The 17515-nt window shown below is 40.9% G+C and overlaps 1 protein-coding gene across 3 annotated transcripts in view; it reads right to left on the bottom strand.

The window, feature by feature from the left end:
- Positions 1 to 3167, bottom strand: part of CDK17 (cyclin dependent kinase 17) — a 108084-nt gene extending 104917 nt beyond the window's left edge. For all 3 annotated transcript variants that reach the window (XR_008378899.1, XM_053584842.1, XM_053584841.1), the window contains exon 1: positions 3034 to 3167. The gene's annotated coding sequence lies outside the window, so the exon portion shown is untranslated. The remainder of the gene's footprint in view (positions 1 to 3033) is intronic.
- Positions 3168 to 17515: the final 14348 nt, after the last annotated feature.

Raw genomic sequence — 17515 nt, 5'->3', positions numbered from 1 at the left:
AAACAAACACATCAACAAACATATACCTTAAAATCTTAGCACAGTTAATCTGTGCTACAAAGCAAATAAAATTTAAATTTTTTATTTGTGTAAATATCAGTGACTTCTTAAAATAAGATTACTGGAAACACAAAGCTACTAGACATATTGATCTGTTCCTCCAATTTCATCTTTCCTTACTATGTGTCTCTATTTCTTTTCTCCTTCTGGTAATCAGAGCTACATGTGACAGGCTACAGTATTTCAAATACTGAATACTGAAAGTTACTTTGTTGGGCCTGAATCCATGAGAATGATACATTTTATAGAAGCTTTCTTTTTAGTACAGTAATAGGCAAAATAAAATATTAATGATACTTTATTCTACAGTTATCTTTTCCTCTGATTGTAATGTGAAAATTTGCAAAATACTAAAACAAATGTTTTTGATAAACAATAAGTCCTACCATCCAGAAACTTTGTTAACTTTTTGGTAGAGTTCCTTCCAGTAACACTTAAATTTCTTTTTTTTTTTTGGCCGGGGCTGGGTTTGAACCCACCACCTCCAGCACATGGGACCGGCGCCCTACTCCTTGAGCCACAGGCGCCGCCCAACACTTAAATTTCAATTATCTAATTATATCCTAGCAAATATGAAAGAAAAAATGTATCTTCAATATAGGCTTTCAATAAATATTATATAAAATAGCAACTATTAATAACCCTGTTGGTTTCACATAGGTCTCTAAAATGTTTTAAATCTTGGGGTGGGGTAGGGAGACCTACAGTTCAAAAACTAGTTACTACACTGATCTCTTTCACAAATAATTTTTATAGTGCCAACTCTTTAATGACAGCAAGCAACAAGATATCAACATTGATGTCTCTACATCAAACTGGCTTTCTTTTCACTTTCTTTCCATTCGTATTTCAATACTTTTTATTTCCATTGTAAAAATGATAAATAACTACTTATATTTTTATAATTTTATAGAAGCTTAAATTCAAAAAGAGCATTGTTTTTTTGAAGCCCAGCATTCAAACTGTTAGTGCATCTGACCTATGAGATGGTTTTCCAACTCTTTACATTCCAATATTCTCTCATAACAAAAAATATATAAAGAATATTCCTTAAATATAAGTCACACTTTTTTCTTTTGTTCCAACCCATTGTTTATGGAAGTATGCAGATGTTAGAATTACAAAGACTGAAATGACTTCATCAACAAAGCAACACCCCAGACGTTTACTAAATAAGCCAACCAGACTCATAAAAGAACCAAACAAAACCAATGCTATTCACAAGAATGGAGAAGCATGAATCCTATGTACTCAATTTTGATATGAGGACAATTAATGACAATTAAGGTTATGGGGAGGGGAGGAAAAGCAGAAAGAGGGACGGAGGGAGCGGGGTGGGGCCTTGGTGTGTGTCACACTTTATGGGGGCAAGACATGATTGCAAGAGGGACTTTGCCTAACAATTGCAATCAGTGTAACTGGCTTATTGTACTCTCAATGAATCCCCAACAATAAAAAAAAAAAAAAAAACAATGCTATTACCACTAGAAATGTTGTTTTCTTAAATTTTAGTTTACCCCTACTTCTAGCTCCAGCATGTGGTCTACTCAAGGCATCAAAGGTCTCAAAATCACACTCATTTTCTTCTGCCCAACTGGGAACAAAGTGACTCTGAAACACAGTAACTCATTTGTTACTTTGATCTTCCTGCACAAACGCCTTTAAAAGAAATCCATCAACAAAGACTCAAAAAAGAAACAGCAAAGTTTGAGGAAAGAATTGTCTTTGAGTTGTATTTCCTGATACGTGAAAGAAGGTCTGGGTGCCAGGAATAGGCTTTGCTGACCGTAGGAACGGCTAAGACTCAAACCAAAATTTGCCACTTCTGTATCCAGAAAGTGACCTGTTAGGACCTGATTATTCATTTGGCTGTGGGGGTGATAAAACATGACCCACGACGTATCTTTGGTGGACATACTGAAGTAAAGCAGGGGCGCCACGGATTTCAGCTAAATCATTTTGCCATTTTTGCAGAAGAAAAGCTAATTGTTAATGGCCATGTGACATTATAGATCCCAGAAAGGAAAGGGTGGGAGGAAGAGAGAGGAGTTCAAGGCGGTTCAGGGTCAGAGCAAGCTCAGGCATCCTGTCATTAGAAATGTTCCCCGAGCTGAAGGCAAAATAGCGCTTACCCGAAAAGGAGTGGTGAAAAGTAGGGGGAGAAAGAAGGGGAAACCGCAGGAGAAGCAATGTGGCAGTGTGGGGGTGCTGGCAGGGAGGCGATCTGGAGCTATCCAGCTGAGTTGGGGAGCAATGGCATCGGGCACAAAAACGCTGAGAAAAGCGACTGCGCCGGCGACACCGCTTGGCACCCTCCTCCCCCCCTTTTCCCTGCCGTGTGGGTTCTGTGGGTTTCCCACGTTCCCTTCGCTCTCCACCAACGCTCCGGGGTGTGACCCGCCAGCAGGAGGCTGCCCCGAGCTTTGTCTCCGCCCGCGCCCCACGCCAGGGGTCTCCCTCCTCCGCGCCCCCGACGTCTGGGAGGGAGCCGGGAGCGCCGCGCCCGCCGCCCCCTCGCTCGCCTCCCGCCGACCCGCGCCCCTGCCTTCCCCCACGCCGCCCGCTCCACCCGCTCCGAGGGGACCTTTGTGCCTCGGGGGACTTTCTGTCTCTTCCCCTGTCCGCCCCGCGGGGAGATCGGCCTCCCCTGGAGACCCAAGCAGCCGCAAGCACCGGAGGCGGCGCGGCGGCAGCGGCAGCGGGCGCCTCCCGGGAAGGAGCCCGGCGAACACCCGCACCGCACCCACCCCCGGAAATGCCGGGGCGCCCCGGGCACCGCGCCGGACCCAGGGCTGACAGGCACACGCGAGCCGCCGCGACGCGCCTCCACGCTCAACTTCCCGGCAGGGCCTGAGCCTCCGCGGCCCCACCGCCCCCCGCCCGGCCTCCGTCCCACGCAGCCTCCCGGCCCCCCTCGGTCCGCGGCGGCCGGGCAGCGGCGGAAAGCGCGGCGGTCCTCGGCCGCCAACTCACCAGCAAGTGCGGGAGACCCGAGGCGCGGCGCGGCGCGGAGGGAAGGCGGCTCCGCCGACGCCCGCAGCAGCCGGATGCAGGTCCGGGTCCCAGCGGCCGGCAGAGCCGAGGCGCCTCCGAGCGCAGAGGCCTCCGCCGCCGCCTTCCGGCTCTCGCCGCGGGTCCGGAGCCTCCGGGAGGGGCCGCGGGTGCCTCACGCGTTGCCAAGCCCCCTGGTCAACATGGCTCCCGGGCCGCCGAGCCGCGCGGACGGCCAACTAATCCCTCTCGGAGAAGCCGGAGCGGGCGCTGGCCGGGCGGCACCGACGGGCGCTGGCTCCTTCTTCTCGCCGGCTCCGGGGCCGGACCGTGGGGCGGCGGAGGGGACTGCGGGCGGCCGCTTTCGCTCCCTGCGTGTGCGTCGCGTTCTCACTTGGCGGCTGCGGATTGACGCCTCCGCCTGTTCTCCGGAGGAGAGCGAGCGAGAGAGAGAGAGAGAGAGAGAAAAAAAGACTTTTATTGAAACGATCCAACCAGCGGCAGCGGAGAAAGGCGACCGACTGCGGGAGCTTCCCCCACCCCCGCCTGAACAGCTCTCCGGGGGCAGCGCGACCCCTGCCGGCGGCGGTGGTGGGCGGGGCCTGCGGCCCAGGGGCGGGGCCTGCGGGCCGGGCTGGGGCGGGTATCCCCGGGAAACTCCCCCACCACGCAGAGGGGGCGTCCGCCTCCCCCCGCCTCGCTTTGGGGACTGAGGGAGGATGGCTGGAGTGAGAAGAGAGGGCAGAGCTACTGGGGAAGGAATTAACTGAGTAACAGCCCCTTCGTCTTTCTCCCATCCCCAAACAAAACCAAAACTCTCGCTTAAATTATACAGGTAATCATTGTCCCAGGTGTCCGTGCCACAGTGTTCCCCTGACTTTCTAGAGAGTTGGTGTCAATGGACCCACATTGAAACGTGTTGGAACCCACAACGTTCCTGCTTTATCGAGGGTGAGTGAGTACCAGTGCCACGGTCATTCACGGTCATGCAGCATTTATTCATTTAAATTACAGTGCGATTTTTTAAATATATATTTTATTATATTCAGGGCAAGATGCTGGATTCTTTAAGGACCGAGGGTAGCCTGATTTAAGATAATCTACAAGCAATTATACTAAAAATCTGAACGTTATGAGAGCGGAAACCAAGATGCTATAAAAGCAGGACTAACTACTGTTGCAGTTAAGTTAGGTTTTGTTTTCTTGGAGGAGATGGGTCATGCGGGGTTGGCCCAGTTTCTGTAAATGTTTTTACTTTCTTCTTTTCCCAGAGGCTAAAAGCTAGTTCAGGAATGAACGGCAGAGTGAAAGTGAAGATAAACTAAAGTAATAGTGACCCACTTTTTGTCACTAATAAGGACAAAAGCATAAAGTAAAAACAAACTTAAACCCCTAGCAGGAGATAATGAGAGACTTGAAAGGGGAGAATAGGGACCGGATGTAGACAACTTAAACAAGAAAAAAAAAATTAACCACATGAAAGGCCTGTGAAGTGACATATGAGTATTTTTTTCTATTTTAACACTGGGAAATAGGCAACACATTTTAATGCAATTTCAAATCACGTAATGTGTTTAGGACTTCTGACACTTGATTTTTTGGATTCCTGGATTAATCCTTTCCCCTTAAAAATCATGCCTGGTGACTTTTTTCTCTTGTTTTGTCGGCCAAAATTGAACATATCTAATCTAATATCGAACATTCATACATGTCCCTTAGACTTCTGCCTTAAAAATTACCAGGACCTGCAAATTAGCAACAATTATGCTCTACACATATTTAACACGTGTTTGCCATACAAAAATGCAAATATGAATGAATTATATAACAAGCTTTTCTTTAGAACAAGTGTGTTTTTTAAAAAGCACTGTTAATGATGCTTTTTAGATTTGTCTAAAAAGTCAAAGTGAACTTTACAATACAGCAAGAAATAGCATCATTTTCAGAGTTCTTTTTCAGTTATAGAGAAAAATTTATGTTTATACAAGGTTTATTTATATGCAAGGATTTAACACACTTGCCTTATTTAAAAAATAACAGTATGCTTTTTGTCTCTTAGTGAATATTGAAAATCATCAAAGAAGGGAGTTTCAGCATTGATAACTCCACCTTCACATCATTGGATTGAAATTACTCCATGAGAAATAAAAAGATTATTCTGTCTCCTCCAACTCTCTCTTCCTCCTGCATCTTGTATTACCATATTGAAATTTCATAATTAGAACTTAGGTGATTATTTTATTGATCTATTTGTTCTTTCAATCAAAACAAATTTACTGACTGCATATCACGTGCCAAGCACGTTGCTAGATGTTGAAGATATAGAAGTAAATAAGACAAACAAGGTATTGTCCTTATAGAACCGTATTCTAATGATGCAAACAAGCAATAAACATGTACATCACTTAAGGCATTCATAAAATAATTTATAATCATGAGAGTGTTATGAAAAAAATGAAAGGGTAATGGAAAATAAATTGGAGATGGGGGCCAGCAGGGGTATTTTAGGTGGTAAGGTCAGGAAAGGCTTGATGATCAACAAAGATTAGAATCTGTGAGTTCTTTCTTTATATTGCCCAGTAAATTATTTGATCAAGAAAAGGTCACATCATAATCAGAACAATAGATGAATGAGCCTATTTAATTACTTTTCTAAATCAATTTAAAATTCATATATAATGTTTTATGCATATTAGTCTATCTTTGTCCTAGGTTGTTGTGTAGACATTTTTTTTTTTGCTTTATAAAACTAATTATAAATTACATCAAAATTTCTATTACAAAATTATTTACTAAGAGTATTTCCCAAACTGTGCTTAATGGTTATTCCCTAGGGCTTAGTTGCAGAGAATGGTCGAGGAAGAATTACAAGTTCAGATGCACTTGGGAAATGTCACATACTTATCTCCCTTTGGGAGGTTCACAATGTACATTTACATATTTGAAATTTATATATTTAAAGCTCCGAGAAGTTCTGAGATTAAAAATAATTTCCTTTCCAGTAAAACCAGTGTATCCTAAAATGTGTTAACCATAGAATAGCTGTGTCACAGGACATATACACAAACATTAAGAGGAGAATTTGGAGGTCGTTGAACTTGGGACACAGAAAGCAAAAAATCTTGGCTGTCATTTACACTCTGAGAATGGCATTATCTGGGAAACAAATGTGAAAGCTATAAAGTAAGGTATTGAAAAGAAATAAGCTAGTTTGCATTGCTGGTTCTCAAAGTGAGGTATCTGAGCCATCAAGAGCAATGTTACTTGGGAATTTCTCAGAAATCCAAATTCTCAGGCCCCACTCCAGACCAACTGAATCAGAAACTGTGGGGTGAGGACCAGCAAGCTGTGTTTTTCCAAATCCTCTAAGATTCTGCTCCACAATAAATTTTGAGAACCACTGCTATGTACAACATCAATACATAGTTTTATTTACAAAACAATTTTCCCCACGCCTGGGTTTCTGGACCATTTCCAATTATTAATTAATGTTTGTTTTAAAAAACTCTCAAATTAGATAATTGACTAAACTTTTTGTCTGGTTCCAGTCCCTGTTTTGCTAGGCTGAACCATTCAGGAAGTCTATTCTTTTGCAACAAGAATGGAGGAAATCAAGCTAAAGGCAGCAACCAACTGTCTTCCCCCAATAACACTTGAGCAAAATCATTTTATATCTGGTAAAAATGAAACTATATGTGAGAAGAATATCATCAAAGGCTTTTTTCTCTACCAGCTTCAAAAACAAAACATGTAGCCCCACCCTAATGTTTATTTTTTATAAATATTTTGTACAATCTCAATATCTGCAAAACAGCTCTATACCATTGCATAATGATATAGTTGTAGACTGTCACTGGAAGGTTAATTGTAGAACCAAATTTACTTAAAATCATTGTCAGAATATCTCTATGGACCTACAAGTTACAAATTTGAAGAGGAAATTTTCTTCCCTGTTTACATGTAAAATTCCAAATTTGGAGTACTGGATTTAACTCAAGAGGATTAATAACATCTGAGACATTTGGTCCAGTCCAGGGAGCATTATGAAAACCTTTCAGGAGAATGTTGTCATGTACCCTTACTAGGGAAGTGAATCTAGAAACCAAACTCTGTCTTAGCAGTTATGATGAACATAATTTTCAAATGTTTTGTCTTAAAACGAAATGTTTTTTCTAGTTACCAAGAAAATGCTTGGAGAGTGTTATCTCCAGGCTTCTAGAAAGGCTGCATATCTACAATGTTCTGTTAAGAGACCAAGAAGGGATTAAATAGTATTTTTCTTCTTAAAATGTGATATTAGGCCCAGAACGGTGGATCACCCCTGTAATTCCATCACGGAAGCTGGTGGATTGCCTGAGCTCAGAAGTTAGAGACCAGTCTGAGAAAGAGGGAAACCTGGTCTCTAAAAAGAGCCAAGCATTGTGGCAGGCGCCTTGTGGTCCCAGCTGCTAGGGAGGCTGAGGCAAGAGGATAGCTTGAGCCAAAAGTTTGAGGTCTCTGTGAGCTATGATGCCATGGCACTCTACCAAGGGTGACAAAGTAAGACTGTATCACAAATAAAAGAAAAATAAAAAGAAAAGAAAATAAGAAATAAAATATTTAACTGCTCTTAACTAGATTGATGTTCTGCCTCTGAGGAAAAGCAGAGGTGGGCTCTTCAATAATAAAATACATTCAAAGTTCATTTCAGCTTTCTGAACAATAAAGAATAACATGAAGCTATCTTTAAGACTTAACAAATTCCTTCCTTTAAAAAAAAAAAAAAGCGTTGTTGAAAAGTAGGAGTTGGGGCAATATAGGTTTTTCCGTATAAAGCAGGTTAAGAAGGAGGATGTGGCAATTGGCTATTTTCTCTGCAAACTGTGGGAATGATTATGATCTTTTTTCCTGAGAGAAGGGAGGGAGTAGTGGTGACTTTATGGTTGTCATCTTTGAAATTTGACCCAATGATTTACCTTTAGGTAAGTGAATAGGAGTGATTTGTAGTCTTCTGGTCTTTAGCTACCAGTTCAGAAGTGCAAGTTTCCAGTCAACTAACTTTATCTTACCCAAGCCAACTCTAACCCCTCCAAATCGTTTTAGGATTGATATGAACTGTGAAAAGAGGACCAGAGCAAATATTTCATATTTAACATCGGCAAAATGGAAAAATAAAAAATGAGGGAGAAGGAAAAGAGGTCAAGAAAGGTAAGAAGGGGGGGAAAGTTGGAGGAGAATTGAGCCTTATAAATATAGTTTTATTTCTACAATGAGAAAGCTGCATTGATAGTGTTAAACTCCATGTAATAGAAAGAAAGAAGACAAAAACATAAGCTAAGCAGGTCAGGGTTCTACCCTGAAGCAATATTGCACAGTTATAGGGTTTTGGTATCAACTGGATTGGATGGGAGTCCTAGCTTTGCTTCCGTGAAATGCTGGTAGGTTATTTCACTAAGAGGTTCCCCATATGCAAAACTGGGATATTAACATAAAATTGTAAGGGTTAAATGAGGCAATTAATGTAATGCACTGTATCACAAGTTTTTCTGTTGTAAGTACCATGAAGAGCAACTCAAATAAATCATACGGAAAGGGGATTTTTTTTTTATGTACCTGAAAAGATTAGGGGTAGTGAATATCTTAGCCAATAGGCCAGATGTCATTAGGACCTGGTATCTCTACTTTTGTTCTGCTTTTGGCGGCTGTGGCTCATCCACTCATTAGGTCAAAAGTTAGCTACAATATCTAGCTCTACAATTTCAGGTTCAAGTTGCACAGAAAAAAAAAGGGAGCAAATCCTCAGTAGCACAAACATTAGCTCTAATTTGCTCAGCTTAAATCACTGACTGTCACTGTGGCCAAGGCAATTGAGTGTGTGGCTAGGGCATGGAAACGTGCTTTACCCTTAAAGCCAGGGTGGAGACTGTTTTACCTGAATCACATGTGCTGAGAGTATGGGAAGAGGGATCCTCCTGAAACAAGAAAAAGGTTCTCTTACCATAAGTAGGGTAGTGGATGAAGGCACCCACTCAACTAACCCGCAGAAAGCCAGGGGGCAGCAGGCTTTAGCCCATCTGTCATCTGGGTTTCAGTCTAGGTGCCAATCTCATTCTTTACAAGTTCACTGACACAGATCTGGGATTACACTGTCACAGTTCCTAAGCCAAGAGAAAGGAGGTTCATTCAGATAATTTCAAGGAAGAACTCTGGCCCAGTCTGGGTTGTAAGTGTCCACCCTCTAATCAGAAGGGTCCCACCAGACCACATTGAATAAGGATGATGCAGTTGTCTGAAGGACAGGAGAGGCAGAGCAGAGTGGCTCATGTCTATAATCCTAGCACTCTAGGAGGGTGAGGCAGGAGGATCCCTTGAACCCAGGAGTTTGAGGTTGCTGTAAGCTAGGCTAATGCCACTGCATTTTAGCCTGGGGCTGTGTATAAATAAATAAATAAATAAATGAAAAACAAAGGATAGGAGAGTGCTATTAACAGAAGTAAGAGGGAAATCCAAAACCACAGATGACTATTATGCCTGGGTAAATGACAAGGGTATAATCAGAAATGTACAAATCAGAGAAACAAAAAATTTTTTTTTGAGACAGTCTTATTATGTCACCCTCGGTAGAGTGGTGTGGCATCATAGCTCACAGCAACCTCAAACTCTTGGTCTTAAGTGATTCTCTTGCCTCAGCCTCCCAAGTAACTGGGACTACAGATGCCCTCCACCACACCTGGCTACTTTTCTTCTTTATTGTAGTTGTCGTTGATAAACCAGCCTGGACCAGGCCCTAACTGCCAGCCTTGGTGTATGTGGCTGACACCATAACCACTGAGCTACGGGCACCAACCCATAGAGAAAGTATTAATAATTTTGATAAAGAGAGCAGGGGTGAACAGAAAAGAGGAACAAGTGAAGGGATGTGTGGAAAAAACAAACAGTATCGAAAAACAAAAGGTACTTCTCACCAATGAAAAGGAACGAATTAATGATATACAACATGAATGAAGTAATTAACAGAAGGAAGGAAGTCAGACCAGAAAAGACTACACGCTGTATAATTACATTTTTATAAAATTATTAAAAAATTGGCCAATGCAGTGGCCCACACCTGCAGTGCTCTGGTAGGCGGAGGTGGGAGGATTGTTTGAGGTCAGGAGTTCAAGACCAGAGAAGCAGAAGCAAGGCTCCATTCCTACTAAAAATAAAAAATTAGCAGTGTGTGGTGGTAGGCTCCTGTAGTCCAGTTACTAGGGATGCAGAGGCAAAGGGATGGCTTGGCAACAAAGCAAAACTCTGTCTCAAAAAGAAAAAATATAAAAACTTCAAATTATATTGACAAAAAACAGATCAGTGGTTGCCTAGGTCTGGAGGAAGGAAGGATTACAGAGGAGCATGAGGACGCTCAAGGGGATGATAAGTGTGTGTGTGGTTTTTTTTTTTATTATTGTGGTGATCACTTTAGAGATGCGCATTTATCAAATTGGAAACTTTAAATATGTGTTGTTTATTGTATGTTAATTATACCTAAATAATACTGTTAAAAAAGAGATCCAAAGCGCTGTGCTGTTGAATGGCATTTGAAACTACTGTATTATTTGGCCTGCCTGTAAAAGCCTGAATTTTCTAACAGTGTTAAAAATGCAATGTAATAAAAGCTATATTTTTTTCTTGACAGATTTTTTTTTTTTGTCAAGAGAGTAGCAGAGGGTAATAGCAAAGTGAGCCCTGTCTGAAACCTAATACCTGACCCTCTATAAAACGTTGACCTTGGTAGATGGAGGACATCCTGTTAAAACATTATTATACTAATAATATGCAATAAATGTCAGCTTCCTTCTCCCTCTACTTCCTTGACATGGGCATAATCTGAAAATTTTGAAGTGTTGTTCATCTCATGTGTTTATTTAATATAAATTTTTTCCATTTATACTCCTGATCTATAATGTAGATCATCTGCGCAATTAAAGGTGCTTTCCCTTTAGGCATGGAGAAAATCGCCCCTGGGTAGGACATCCTGTTTCTTTGGGCACCCTGATATCCAAAGGCCTTAGGTAGATCACAATATTGTCCACTAGAGCTCATAACACTTATCTTTCAATTCTGGTTTGATTGGAAGGCATCAAAGTGCTAAATATTTCAGTATTAACCTTTCATATGCCTAGAAAAGACAGTTTACAGAGACTGCTTTTGCTGTTTAAAAGATAATTTCCTTGAGGCCGGGCATGGTGGCTCATGCCTATAATCCTAGCACTCTGGGAGGCTAAGGGGAGTAGATTGCCTAAGCTCACAGGTTTGAGACTAGCCTGAGCAAGAGCAAGACCATGTCTCTAAAAATAGGTGGGCATTGTGGCTGGTGCCTGAAGTCCCAGCTATTTGGGAGGCTAATACAAGAGAAACAGTTGATCCCAAGAGTTTGAGGTTGCTGTGAGCTATGATGCCACGGCACTCACCCAGAATGACAGAGTGAGATTCTGTCTCAAAAAATACGTATATATACTAATAATCCCCAAGAATAAAAATTATATATATGTATAATTTTCTTGTAGCGATACAAAATTTTAGAAATGTAGTCTGTTAAAAAATATATGTTAGGGATGGGTACAGTGGCTCACACCTATAAGCCTTGCACTCTGGGAGGCTGAGGCAGGTGGATTGCCCGTAACTTACCAGATGTATGATAGTGGGTATAAAGATATCCTTATACTGTGAATATTAAATGAAATAATGCTTGTAAAATGCTTGGTACAATAGCCAGCAAAATATTAAAGGCTCAATAATAGGTAATTATTTTTGTTCCAATTTTAGTACATGTGCTGCTGAAGTGAGCACAATAGGTAATTATTTTGATTATAATATAGAAATTTTGTTTTTGAAACACAGTCTCACTTTGTCATCCTTGGCAGAGTGCTGTGGCTTCATAGCTCACAGCAACCTCAAACTCCTGGGCTCAAGCAATTCTCTTGCCTCAGCCTCCCAAGTACCTGGGACTCTAGGTGCCTGCCACAATGCCCAGCTATTTTTAGAGAGGGGTCTCACTCTTGCTCAGACTGGTCTTGAACTCATGAACTCAGGCAATCTTTCTGCCTTGGCCTCCCAGAGTGCTGGGTTTATAGGCATAAACCACCTCGCCCAGCCCTATAATATAGAAATTTTAATCATTTTCTGTTCTAAGCCAAATTACCCACTGTATTCCCAAATGTTTCAAAAAAAAAAAAATCTGTTACATGAAACAGCCTTGTGTTAATGGTGCTTTAAGGAATGAAGGAGAAGAGGTTGTATCCCAGGCCAGGAGCAATGGCTCACACCTGTAATCCTAGCGCTTTGGAAGGCCAAGACAGGTGGATCGCCTGAGCTCAGGTGTTTGAGACCAGCTTGAGCAAGAGTGAGACCCTTGTCTCTACTAAAAATAGGAAAACTAGCTGTGTGTTGTGATGGGCACCTGCAGTCCTAGCAACAAGGGAGGCTAAGAGAGGAGGATAGCTTGAGCCCAAGAGTTTGAGGCTGCTGTGAACTATGCCCCACTTTACTCTACCCAGGGTGACAGAGTGAGACTCTGTCTCAAAAAAAAAAAAAAGAAAAGAAAAGAAAAAGATTTTATATGCTTGGATAATTCACATCGTTTTAGCTGTGCCACTCGTTAGGGAAGCCAGTGCCTCTCTGTGCATCACGCGTCCTCCCCTCACTACCTTCTATCACCTACGGGGCAGGAGGGAATAAAACATGCCAAGATTTTTCATGAATATCCTAAAAACCTTTAGCATAATGCAGTAGAAAAACTGCAGGATTCAAAAGGAAATGAACCTGGGTTTGAATCTCGGCTTCATTATTTATTATAAGACTCTTCCTGAGCTTCAGTTTCTTCATATGTAAAATGGTCATATCTCAGAGGGCAGGATTCAACAAGACACCACATATAAAAATGCCTCACACAATATTTGGCTATCAACAGGCAACGTGTAAATGTTAGTGTTCTTCCTTCCACTCCTGCACACCATGACTATAAAAGTCGTGGAAAAATACTCTGATGAAAGTGCTCAAGAGATATGATCTATCTTCTATGGAAAGGCACTATGATATTTTTAAAAAAGGACTGGAGAAAAATAAACATTTTTTGCTAGAAGACTAGTCAGCTCCATTTAGACAAAAAAAAAGTTTACATCTTAGTGTATTATTTATCATAAGTATTACCCAGCATTCAGAATGTAAAAGGGAGGCAATAGTCAGTACCAGCAAAGCACGTGTAGTCTGTGATCTGCAGAGATTTCCCTGTAAGGGAGATGAAGCACAAGTCCGATTCTCATCTGCTTCCTATACTGTGCACTTACAAGTACAACTATAAACCTTGATTTATTTTATCAGAGATAAGCAATTTTAGGGTTGGGAACTAGAAGAAGTCATCCGCCTCTCATATTGACTTTCAACTATTTCCTTCAAGCACTTCTTCCATCAATTTGTACTCGGTGTCTGCGATGTGCCAGGCACCATAAGGAATGGGAACAGCACACAGGCGTTCTCTCTGTCTTCAAAGGGTTTAGAGTCCAACAGGGGAGAGAAGGGCTGACCATAATTCTGAAATTGCTAAGAGCATAAGACACAAGTTCAACTATACTGCTAAGGGACAGAGGAGAACTCTCCTAGCTGGGAGAAGAGGGAGGAGTAGGAAATCAAAGCAGGTTGTTACACAGCTTACAAGACAAATCAACAAGTACTTACTGGTGACTAATTAGGAATCCAGCATTGAGTGCTATAGAAATGTAGAAGTGCTTTAACTGGTAATCCCTGGCCTTGTGATACGCATAACAAGTAGTTTGACCAAATCAGGTACAAGGCAGGCAACCTATTTCGATTCCTTCTAGAGCTTTTAATGTATTTATTTTAAATCTTCATTAGTAGTAATTTGGTTATCAATGGGAATTTAGTTTTAGAAAACAGTGAATCTACTACGTGGATATGTAGAGACAAAAGGCCTCTCTGGTTTGATAAATAGATAAAACAAACGAAATCAGGACATCTTGAAATAGCCTCTAATCCTCTGCCAAACTGTATGTGGGCCATGCCATTCTTCAAGGTTCTTGGCTACGTAGCAATATTTTGAAAACTAAAATTTTAAATCAGTTCTCTGGTCACTGCCTAGGCTTTTGTTTAAACATAACGAGATTAAGATAAGAACTAAACTTTTATTAGAGAGGCTAAGCATTTTATTTCGCAAGAGAGACATACTGCGAATCCTTAAAACTTTATTTTAAAATAACCTTCAGAAGTAGGTTTAGTTTTATTTAAGTTGTAAACCTGTTAAATGTGAAATATTCTATTTCTCTCCCTAGCATCGAGTTTCCAACTTCAGTCTGAAACCACCCCACTCTCCCAAGTTTGGCATCTAAGTATTTTGATTTGTTCACCTGAGAATCTGCCTTTCCTTTGGATCTGATTCATGCCTTATGCTGTTTTACAAACTGGTGGCAGCTTTTTCCTGCAGTTTCATGGACATCCAACTCAGATTTAGACAAGTCTGTATGGCTCACACAAGTGACACCAAGCCGGAAAAGTACAACAGGCTTAAACAATACCTCTCATAATTGAGCCTGAGTGGGAGTGATCAGTTTTGTTCAAAACAGGGAATGGATTAGAAGCAGCTTGAAAATCAACTTTGAAAAGATGACAAAGGAAAAAATATGAGATTTTAAAAACTTTTTATGGTTCTTATGTAATGTAAAATGTTGGTCAATAAAATGTAAAACATTGGTTAATTTATCTCTTCTCCCTTTACCTTTTTTTGGGTAAAATCCTTAAAAATTAAGCTATAACAATATTACAAAAGATTTAGATTAGAAATGAAAGGAAATCACACATAACTTCACAATTCAGACTCAGTAACTTTTATCATTTTGCAGTATTTCATTCTAGCCTTTATTTCATATTATACATTTTAAGAGTGTTCAGGTAGATCTGTTTTATGTTCTTCACTTACTGTTAACATAAACACTTATTCACATTAGACTCTTCATGGTTATCCTATTTGCTGGCGTAATACTCTATAACCTCTAGTCTAGAACCTCCCCACTTCTCTGGAGGGTCTTCCCCAAAGTGTGTCTGGGAGTCCCTGAGGGAAGGGAGGGTCTCCCTTGGTTGGGTTCCCTCCCGGTCAGCTACCCTATGGATCATTTAATTTTTCTTCTCCATTGCTGAATACGACCATGTCTTCAAGCAAGCTGAATCTGCACACTCTGTTGCTGTCTCTGCCATAATTTCCCCTGGAGAGTACTGACTTCCTAGATAGGACTTACTATTTAGTTTATCCTCCTAAATCACTTGCCTTGATTTCACCCACTGCTGCTCCAACTTAACAGCTCCTGTTTGCAGAAAGGTGAAATGGGCTCGGGTGGATGGGAGGTGGGGGAGACCTTTTCTTTCATGTTGGAAGGCCGAACCAATTTAGCTGCAGTCAAATAAGACCTCATCCAAGAAATGTCAATTAGATATACTTGTACTTAAAAATGTACATTATTTTATAGAAATCTAACTATGTCCTTGATAATTGCAAACAGTGAAAAGTATTGGTTAATTACAAAGTTAGCTAAACTTTTAATGACTTTGTTTTGTCTACTTTTTGTTGGAAAGCATTTGAATATTTGGTTGCAGTACGGAGATCTGCAGTTTCAGTTGATTGTCTACATGGGCACCAGTCATTTGTGACCTTAAGGGCATCTTGATTTGGGTTAGGTGGAAGAATGTAGATTCAAAACAATACGAAGCTGAAAAGCCAAGAAAGCATTTTCCAGGCATGTTTCTGAAGGCATGGGTATTCTAATTCTACTGCATGTTCCATATTTCAATAGGATCTTTCTTAGCATCAAACAATGACTTCAATATGTCATTTACTGAGAGCTCAATCAATTCCATGTGTAGTTCTTTATGTGCCTTGGTGATATCAACTAAATGAGGCTGAAATACTAATTTGAGTGTGATGTCATGATTCTCAAAGTCATTGAACCTTTCATTGTATTCTCCAATTAATAGGTCTGTAAAAGCTGCATATTCTTCAAATGATTCATATATATCATCCGGCTCATCAATGAATGACCTTGGCTAACTGTGGGAAATGTTTTCATCTGAGATGTTCTATTGAAGAAAAAGTGTTTGGAAAAAAAGAGCTTTTTTGAAATGGTGGTTGAATTTTTTTGCCACGTATCATGGGTAGACTTAGTTTTATCTTGCAAAGAAATATTCAAGTCATTGTGACATGACATAATAGCGCACAGAAATGCTACATTCCTATAGAAATATATTTTTCAATAATTCACATTGCCGATTGTGTTCTTCATAAAATTTCACTATCTGTTCTTGCAGGGATAAAATTTTGGTTATACCTGTCTCTGCAATAGCCAACCCACTTTAGAATGATGTGGCAAATCTACCCCGAATACCTCTCATCATTCAACTTTAGAACGTCAGGCTGGGCATGATGGTTCATGCCTGTAATCCTGGCACTCTGGAAGGCCAAGGAGGGAGGATCCCTTGAGCTCAGGAATTTGAGACCAGCCTGAGCAAGAGCAGGACCCCATCCCTACTAAAAATAGAAAAAACTAGCCCAGCTTGGTGGTGGCACCTGTAGTCCCAGCTACTTAAGAGGCTAAGGCAGGAGAATCACTTGAACTCAGGAGTTGGAGGTTGCTGTGAGTGAGGCTGATGCCATGGCACTCTAGCCTGGCCAACAGAGTAACACTCTTTCTTAAAAACAAACTAACTAACAAAAAACCTTTAGCATGTTGCAAAACTTATGATGCTGTATGGCGTTTGCTTAGATGTAGTTAAGAACACTTAAAACTTGTTGCAAAGTGTCACTTAACATAGTAACTTTTTTGCACAGAGATGTTGCTGATGCAAGATACAGTGCAAAAAAAAAAAAAAAATGAGAGCATCTGGATCTGTTTTTTTTAACCTTGTGCAAAAACCCTTCATGTTTTCCTGTCATGGAAGGTGCACTGTCTGTACATACTCTCACTAAATTTGCCCAATTCAGTTCACTTTTGTGACATTTATTTTAAAAGTTGTCTTGAAGATATCTATCCCCCATGTTCAGTTCAGGAGTGCCCAAAGCAGTTAACTCTTTATAACAAACAAAATCTTCTGTTACGACCTGCATGAAGTATAAAACCTGAGCTGAGTCAGTAGTATCAGTTGATTCATCCAAGGCACTTAAATAACATATATTTACTTTGAAGTATTGCATGCAGCAGTACTGTTAAGTTGAAGGCTAATTCATGCTGCTGATCAGGTTCTCCTTGAAAGAGGCAGTCATTTGTACCTGGTGATGTTAGTAGGGTCTAGGCATCCCATAACCTTACAGAGTATTGTTTCACAATCTCTACATCACCCAATGGCTTCCCTTTTTTTCCTGAGTGTATATGCTGCTTTGTAAGTTGCTTCAGTGGCATTATTTCCAAGTCTTATTGCTGTTTGTCAGAATTGTCTTTGCTTTTGCTTT

This window comes from Nycticebus coucang, chromosome 3 (assembly GCF_027406575.1).
Source record: "Nycticebus coucang isolate mNycCou1 chromosome 3, mNycCou1.pri, whole genome shotgun sequence".
Lineage (NCBI taxonomy): Eukaryota > Metazoa > Chordata > Mammalia > Primates > Lorisidae > Nycticebus > Nycticebus coucang.
The sequence above is the reverse complement of the archived record's forward strand: the minus strand, read 5'-3'. Positions and strand labels throughout refer to the sequence as shown.